This window comes from Leptodactylus fuscus, chromosome 3, assembly GCF_031893055.1.
Source record: "Leptodactylus fuscus isolate aLepFus1 chromosome 3, aLepFus1.hap2, whole genome shotgun sequence".
NCBI classification, from domain to species: Eukaryota; Metazoa; Chordata; class Amphibia; order Anura; family Leptodactylidae; genus Leptodactylus; species Leptodactylus fuscus.
In genome coordinates, this window is record NC_134267.1 from 121509967 (window position 1) to 121518449 (window position 8483).

An 8483-nucleotide genomic window follows, 5' to 3' on the forward strand; every position below is an offset into this window, starting at 1 on the left:
TAGTCAACTTATAAATCTGTAAATTAAAATACAGACACATAAAACCTTATAATTATATAAATATCTAATATAACCTATATCTAATCAGATTTGACTCTTATTATGACTTGTATGTCATTTTTGGTGCCTAAATAGGGTTTGCCTGAAGCCACAGAGGACAATACAGGTTGTACCCCTGTATTAATGGAGTGATGGTAGCACAAGCACTCTTTTACTCTAATAATTTTTATGGGACTACTTGAAATATCACAGTGAGTGCTCTGCTATCTCCAATAGTTTCATAGAAATGAATGGAAAGGCATCATGACCTTTACTGCATTCAAATGGAGGTGCAAGAGAATTACTTTTTGTTGTTTGTTGAGTGGATAGAAGTTAAATTGTAATCATGAGCAAACCCCTTTAAGGCTAGGGCCCCACGTAGTGGGACACAGCAAAAAAGCGCTGTGGGAAAAACCGCAACGGCATATTGCAGCATTTCCACTGCATGTATTTTCCTGCAATGTGTGGATGGAATATGTTAGTGACTGTAAAACGTATTTTTCTGCAATGTGTGGCTGGGATTTGCTAGTGACTGTAAAACCAAGTCTATACTACGTGGGACCCCAGCCTAAGGTTATCTTCATAGTCTTGCTTTGGACAAAATCAGGCTATACAAGGGGGGATGTTCTACTTTAAGCATGTTTTTCAGGCTTATCATGTATATATCATTAAATATTCTATGTCTAATTAATTCACGGCTGCCATGTTTTTTTATGTAGAGAATCAAAGGTTGTAAATCAATTAGGGTAGATTATACTGGTATGTTGGATTATAGACTTATGTTCACAACCAATTTTTAGATTGCTTTAAAGCACCGTCACTGAAATATGAATCAACATTACAAATCATTCTTATTAAAAGAAAAAAAAACAAAAACAAAGTTTCCTTGTATTCGGTTACTATGGAAATAGACTACAGACCTAAGGACCCATCAATAGTAGAAATTGGACAATTCCTTTAACAATGAACCCATCCATATGTCTGGTAATGAATCTGTATCATAATATGCCGTTCATTTGTCTATGTGAGCTTGGGATGAATTTTAGTAATGCCCAAGTAATTTGCATGCAATAGCAAATCACAGCTTGGTACAAATTCTTACCAGCTGAAGGATAAGATATATTTTTGTCTACTATAGAATTATATGTGAATGTAAAAAGAATTGACCTCTAATACAATTTACTATATGTAATACAATCTCATTCAGTATAATATGTTGAGAAAGCTGACAAGCTATTCTTTGGGTGTGACTACATGTATTTCCTTCAACTTGATGCAACATGTTTGCTTCTGGTTCAGTGTTTGTATTGGCTATATATACTTGATTTCCATTCTGGCAGATTTACCAATCCCCTAAACAGAGATCATTATAGTATAGGAGTGTATTAGTCAGCAGTGTGTCAGTTCATTCCAGTAATGACAAGCAAAAATCTGATTATCTGTAACACTGTATAATCAAGCTGTAATAAAATAAAGTATTGCAAAGCCACTCAAATTTTGTATATTAAATGGAAAATTATGTCAAAGTATATAATTTATGTGTACTGTTATGCTAAATCCACACAACAATGTGCAGTTCATCCGTGTGCCCCCATGCATAGGCCATGCTTCTGCAGACCCATTCATTGAATGAATAAGAGCCAAGGAAGCATGGCTGCAAAACCAGAAAGGAATAGGACCTGTCCTTAGTTTTACGGCCAGGACTGCCAGCCCGCACACTGATCTGATTAATATACGGTCAGATGCGTGGGCTGACAGAAATTGTTCAGTTTGTTGTCCAGGAAAAACCCGGATAGCTGACACTGACCTAGCGCACTGTTGTCTGCAAGGGGCCTTAGGCTGAGGCATCACATTGTAAAAAAGCAGTTTTTTTTTTTGTTGTTGTTTCAGATTTTGATGCATTTTTTGAGCCAAAGCCAGGAGTAGATTGATCAGAAGGGAGAAGTGCAAGTACTTCTTATGTATTTTCCATTCCTTTTGTAGCCATTCTCCGCTTTAGCTACAAAACAATCAAACAAACAAAAAAAACACAGCAAAATCTGCAACAAAAAAAGCAGCATTTCCACAAAATGGGGCCTCTGCCTAAGATGGACTTTGCAAAGGGATACAGTAATTGTTTGTCCTATTTTTTTGCTACAGTTTTACTATTTGTATATCTTTAAAAAGAGGACCTTTCATCAGATTGGGCACAGGTAGTCTTATATACTGCTGGAAAGCTGACAGTGCGCTGAATTCAGCACACTATCGGCTTTCCCGATCTATGCCCGGTGTAAAGCGCTATCGGTCCCGGTACCGTAGTGCTTTATAGTCAGAAGGGCGTTTCTGACAGTCTGTCAGGAACATCCTTCTCCACAACAGCACCTATCACACTGTACTGTGTAAGCGTGGAGGAACGCCCCCTCCCTCTGCTCACAGTACTCGTCCATAGATGAGTATTATTAGCAGGGCCGGCGTCAGCGCACGGCATAGTCGGGAAAGTGCCGGGGCCCACAGAGCCTCTGGGGGCCCCCCGGCACTTGCCTGTCAAGATTTCAGCTCATCTGCGTCCGTCCGCCGATGAGCTGGAATACATACGCGATTAAAGCAGGAGCTGTGAGTTCAGCTCCTACTTTAAAGCTCCGGCCCGGCTTGCGTGTGTAGGCGCGATGACGTCATCACGCATACACACGCAAGCCGGGCCGCAGCTAAGCAGGAGCTGAACTCACAGCTCCTGCTTAGCTCCGGCCCGGCTTGCGTGTGTAGGCGCGATGACGTCATCACGCCTACACACGCAAGCCGGGCCGCAGCTAAGCAGGAGCTGAACTCACAGCTCCTGCTTTAATCGCGTATGTGACCGGAGAGAGGAGCGTCGGGGGATCGATGGAAGGTGAGTGATGGAAGGTGAGTATAAGTGTTTGTTTTGTATTAAATATAAAGGTGGAACATAATGAAGGGGGCCCATGAAACTGGGGGGCAAATGAAGGGGAGGGGGGGAACGGCATGACACTGGGGAACATGAAGGTGGTGGGGAGAGAACGGCATGAAACTGGGGACAAAGATGGAGGGGGCCCAATGAAACTGGGGGGCAAATGAAGGGGAGGGGGGAACAGCATGACACTGGGGCAGATGGGGGGGTGGAACAGCATGACACTCGGGCAGAGACGGGGGACATGAAACTGTGGGCAGATGAAGGGGGAGAACGTGATGAAACTGGGGACAGAGATGGAGGGGGGACATGAAACTGGGGGCAGAGGAAGGGTGTATATGAAACTGGGGGAGAGATGGAGGGGGGCATATAATTTACGGGTGACTGTAGGAGGATTGTACTGTGTGGGAGCACATGATAAATGAATGAGAATGGGTGGAATCAACAAAAGTGGGTGGAGCCAAATTTGCTGCGGCGCGCAAAGCACGCCGCACATTTTGCTCCTCTTTCTTCTCTTTAAAAATTGGGAGGTATGGCGTTGGTGACGCCACACTCCTGCATGACGTCACTTGCTTCATCTACGACGCACAGTGTCTCGACTCCCCCCGCCTCCTTTACAAGGGGGCCCACTGAGGCTCTGTCGCCCAAGGGCCCATAAAAACCTGGAGCCGGCCCTGATTATTAGGAGGGGAGGGGGCATTACTCCCTGCTCACACTGTAAAGAGCTACAGCACCAGGACTGATAGCACTTTACCCGGGGCACAGATCAGGAAAGCAATCGGCTCACACTATTTAAAGGCAAGTCCCCGCCCAATAGGGGCGGTGGTTATGACCTCACTGCTCATGCTCAGTAGGGACAAAATGGCACTTAGCTTGCGAGCGGCTCCAATAGGTCTGAGCATGCTCAGCAGGCTGAAAGCTGGACTTACACTCCAGACACCTTACTATCCGAGGGCGAGAGTTAGATTGACCCGCAGGTGGTGCTGTGTGCTGAGCGAAAACCCTACGGGACCCAATCTTAACACACTGTCAAACCAGAGAAGGAGTGGGGACTCCAGGAACTGACTGGAAGTTAAATATGAAGTCTGTACTCCTCTTATCGGTGCACTGAGCATTTCCATCAGTAATGGGGGTACATAGGGAAGTTATTAATTTAAACATGCACTTGGGCATATTATTCATTATGGGGGATTATATTATATATTTTATAATTGGGGGTGTTGGATGGATGTGCAGGTAAGCATAATGTAAATTAGTGACTGGAAAAGTAAGGAGCCAAAGAATCTGTGCTGCAAACTTTACAAAGATTGGAAGAAGTGGCCAGGATCGGTCCAGATAAAAGAGATAGGGAATGTAAACGATTAGTCAGAGACATCCCCAGTAAGTCACTAAATGTAACTGCACTGTATTCATCTAAATCGTCTGCAGAGCCCTGTGTAGAGCCGCTACCTATTAATATACAGTCACTGTATAGTGATAATATCTGTATACCTAAGTTGGAGGCCCACTTGGACATGTTCGCCACCCCCTGTGCTGAACCCCTAGCTACACCTCTGAGTTAGGCCTAGTTTTGTGTAATATACTGATGTGATACCAAGAATAAAATATATGATTTTTGGTTCTTTGATCATTATTTGGGGCATTGTACATGCTTCCTGACTCCATTAGACACTTTAGACTGCATTCTGTATACTTTTTTCTTTGTGAGGACCATCTCTACCATTTTTTTCTGTGACAATTTCAGTGGTCATCTCAAAGAGGTTTCACTGTATATGCATGAGAGAAGAGACATACATGAAGGTAAGATTAGGTATGTATGTAAAAGGGGCCCTATGAAATGTACATGTGCCATCTATGATTGAGTTGGCCTCATTCATGTAACATCGCCTTGTCGTGGCTACTTTTATACATTTGGCTGACTTCCATGTTATGTCAGTTACTAGTAGTTATCTTTAGAAAGCTTTTTTTGGCACAATCGCTCCCACAGGCATCTACATTCTTGAAAGTCTTCACTCTTAGCTACACACAGCTAGAAAACATGGGTCAGTTCCTCTCTTCTTCCAGCAAGAAAACTCTGCGGGCATAACAAGTACTTTCTGTCAGTACGGTGGATCCAGAGATCTTAATTATATCATTCCTTATTTAGTAGCCCTGATTAGAAAAGACAGCCTTTACTAGCACTCAAGGAACCAGTGTAGACATGACTATAGAAGGAAACAGACCTGATACTTGTTTACGCAGCCAGAATTCAGCTCTATTGCAGATAATGAGCACAGCCATGACAGAAAGCCTTACCATCCATGTGATGTGTGAAGTTTGCCAGTGTAGCTGAATGCTATCGGTGAATTATGTTGTAAAATTTGTTTTCTTGAATTATCATTTCTGTAGAACAAGTTTTCTTGCACAAATGATTTTTTATTCAAGAGGCCCCTTATTGAATTTAATGTTTATGTATTTAGCCTTATAGTCAGTAAGGCATAACATGTAATATAGGAGTCACAAGCTATCGGCAACGATATCAAGTTAGCACTTAGCAAAGGAAACAGGTCACATATAAGTTATTTTTTATTCCGTTGAGTAATGAACATAGAACAGATTTAGTTTGAAACAGTCAGGCATATTATATAAGATTTGGAGAAAGATGTGCTACAGAGATCAGAAGATTACCAGGATTGAAGATATACTATGTATTATTAACGCCTGGAGAGTTCCTAAACACTATGAACCGCCACATAATGGGAGAGTACAAAGTACACACGGGGTTACATGGTACACTTAGACTGGGTTCTCATATGTTTTGTTTAGTTCGTTCTTCCGCTCTGGTGTAGGAATAACACTCTAGGACTAAACAGTAAAGAAGGATGTGTGTAATGATGGACAACAATGTATACCGAGAGACCACATTGACTATAATAGGGACTGTTGGGATATGTTATTTTTGCAACCATTAAGCCAGGTGAACAGGATTTTTTTTCTCTGAGATTTTAGATGGACTCTATTATGGAGATATCAAATACTTTTTTAATTCTTTCAATTCTTGTTGAGATGTGCAAATTAAATTGCCATGGTAGGAACTTTCTTCTTAAAGAAGTTGTTACACAGAAAGTCCCATGTGCTAAGCCACTCTATTATCTGTTCCAGAATGTGTGTGCTAGTTATCTACACCTGCAGAGTCTCTGCTGCAATATCTTTCACAGTATATGTTTCATTATATTCAGTGGGAATCAGAAGGGCGTTCACAATGCAAGAACTCTCACACTGACTGTTGGTTATGGAAGGATTGCTGGATTGATAGTCCCTATGAACCTATTACTTACTGAGCAAGGAAAAAGTAATGAAAAGAGTGACTTTACAGAAAATTCCAGAACTGAAGTAGCTGAACCCCTCTAAAAAAAACCCCCAAAGGTTTCTCAAACAAGCTCTCTGGTTCCTTTCCTCTGACACTATGCAAATTAACCAGGGAGCACTAAAGAAGTGTACTAACATACAGCATCTGTCACTGTTTTCAGAGCGTTTTCCTTCTTAGGCAGGTAATATGTTTTTTTTCTTTTTTAACATTAAAGTCTATTGAAAGTTTTTCAAAACATTTTACAGTAGAGGGAGGTGGGGGAAGGGCGGGGAAAAGGGCATGGGAGAAGAAGAATAAAGGGTATGGGGGGGGGGGAGAGCAAGGGGCAAAGAACAAGCCCTGACGCAGCAGAGTCAACTGCGCCCGGGCCTCCATTCTGCAGGTTTCCATTTCCTGCACAAAACTGGGCCGAAGACGGAAACCTGCTGGCATCTTTCAAATCCATTCATTTGAATTGGTTTGAAAAGTGTCCGGCCGTGAAAGCTGGTGAGCGTTTTATGCTCTCCGTGGCAAAACCATTTTTTTTAAAACCGGACACAGAGTTGGACATGCAGTACTCTGTGTCCGGTTTAAAAAAACTGGTTTCGCCGCAGAGAGCATAAAACGCTCACGGCTGGACTCGGCATGAAAGGTTTCCGTCTTCTGCATGCAGAAGATGGAAACCTGATAACGGAGTCCAGACGCTGGTGTGAACCCAGAGTCAAATCAACAGTCTACATGTGAAATAAGAACATCAAATGTCAAAAACAATAAACGTGGGGATGTTGGAGTATAAGAAACAGGAAAACAAGAAAAATAGACAACATTACAAGGGTACAGAGGGGAAAAGGGTGCGGAGGTAATATGTTTTTAAGGGCTATCAATCCAGGAGACAGGTCCTCTGTTGCTGTAGAGTTGCCTCTAGGGCAGCTCTTACTGGGTCACCTGGACTGCTATGGTGAAATCTCATTTGACCATGAGGTTGCTCTTTTTAGAGTGGGTATATAGCACCTCTTTTGGTACCTTTTTGGATGTTCGCGATCCACAAAATGTTATAATATTCTAGGATCTCCTCAGACATCAGATAATGATAAGTAGAGGCCCAGAGGAAGTCAGTAAAAATACCATATACTCACCTTGCCTCACCTCTCCTAGGCATCCTCTTCAGGCCTCCTCTGACATCATACCTCCCGGGTTCACCGCTGAGACCAGTGATCACATGATTTCAGTGCTCTCCTTCTTATTCTAAACTACATATATAAATTAAATAACAAAATACTTAAATAGATTAGATAAAATAGATTAAAAAATATATGTATCCATACAATGAATGCCATAGTGGGAAAAAAGTCAAAATGGCCAAATCATCACTTTTTTCTCACCATTTCGCCTCCCAAAAAATTGAATGAAAAATTCACATGTACACTATAGGGATATGAAAAAGAATGTCAGCTTGTTCCAACAAAAAGTAGTAGATGGAACAAGAAAAAAACATTTTTTTTATATAATTTTCTTAAAACAAAGCAAAAACTATATACATTTGGTATTGTCATGATTGTAATGAACTGAAGAATATACATAACATGCCAGTTTTACCTTATGGTGAACACTGGAAAAACTAAACTTGTAAGAAAATGGGGCAATTGTATTTTTATCCTATTGTAGCCCATTCTGAATTTTACAATTTTACCAGAGTTCCAGTACATTGCACAGAATATGAAATGGTGCCATGATGTAGTACAATTTGTCCTGCTAAAACAAGTAGTAAAAAGAGCAGAAAAATAAAAAAAAGTTTTGGATTTTGGAAGACAGGGATTACAAAAGGAAAAATGGTTGCAGCAAGAAGTGAGTAAATTGACCTTCTCCTGCCTAACTCTGTGAATTAAAACAAATTGTGAAAACATATAATTAAGTAAAAGTACCGTTCTTATGTTTCCCATTAATTGTATTTGATCATATAAAATGTTATTTACATATTACAGAAGAGAAGAATCTAATTTCTTTTGCTTCATCTGATGTCTGTTTTACTCCTATTTTAATATTTGCTATGGTAATTATTATTTTAGATCTAATTCTGAAATAAGCTATGTATAAAAACCAGATGGTCAAGGTTCAAGTTGGTTCATTATGTTTGTTCCTTTGGTTTTTATTGTTTCATTATATTTTATGACTTATGAGTCATTTTATGCACTCTAGACCTGGGTACTAAAC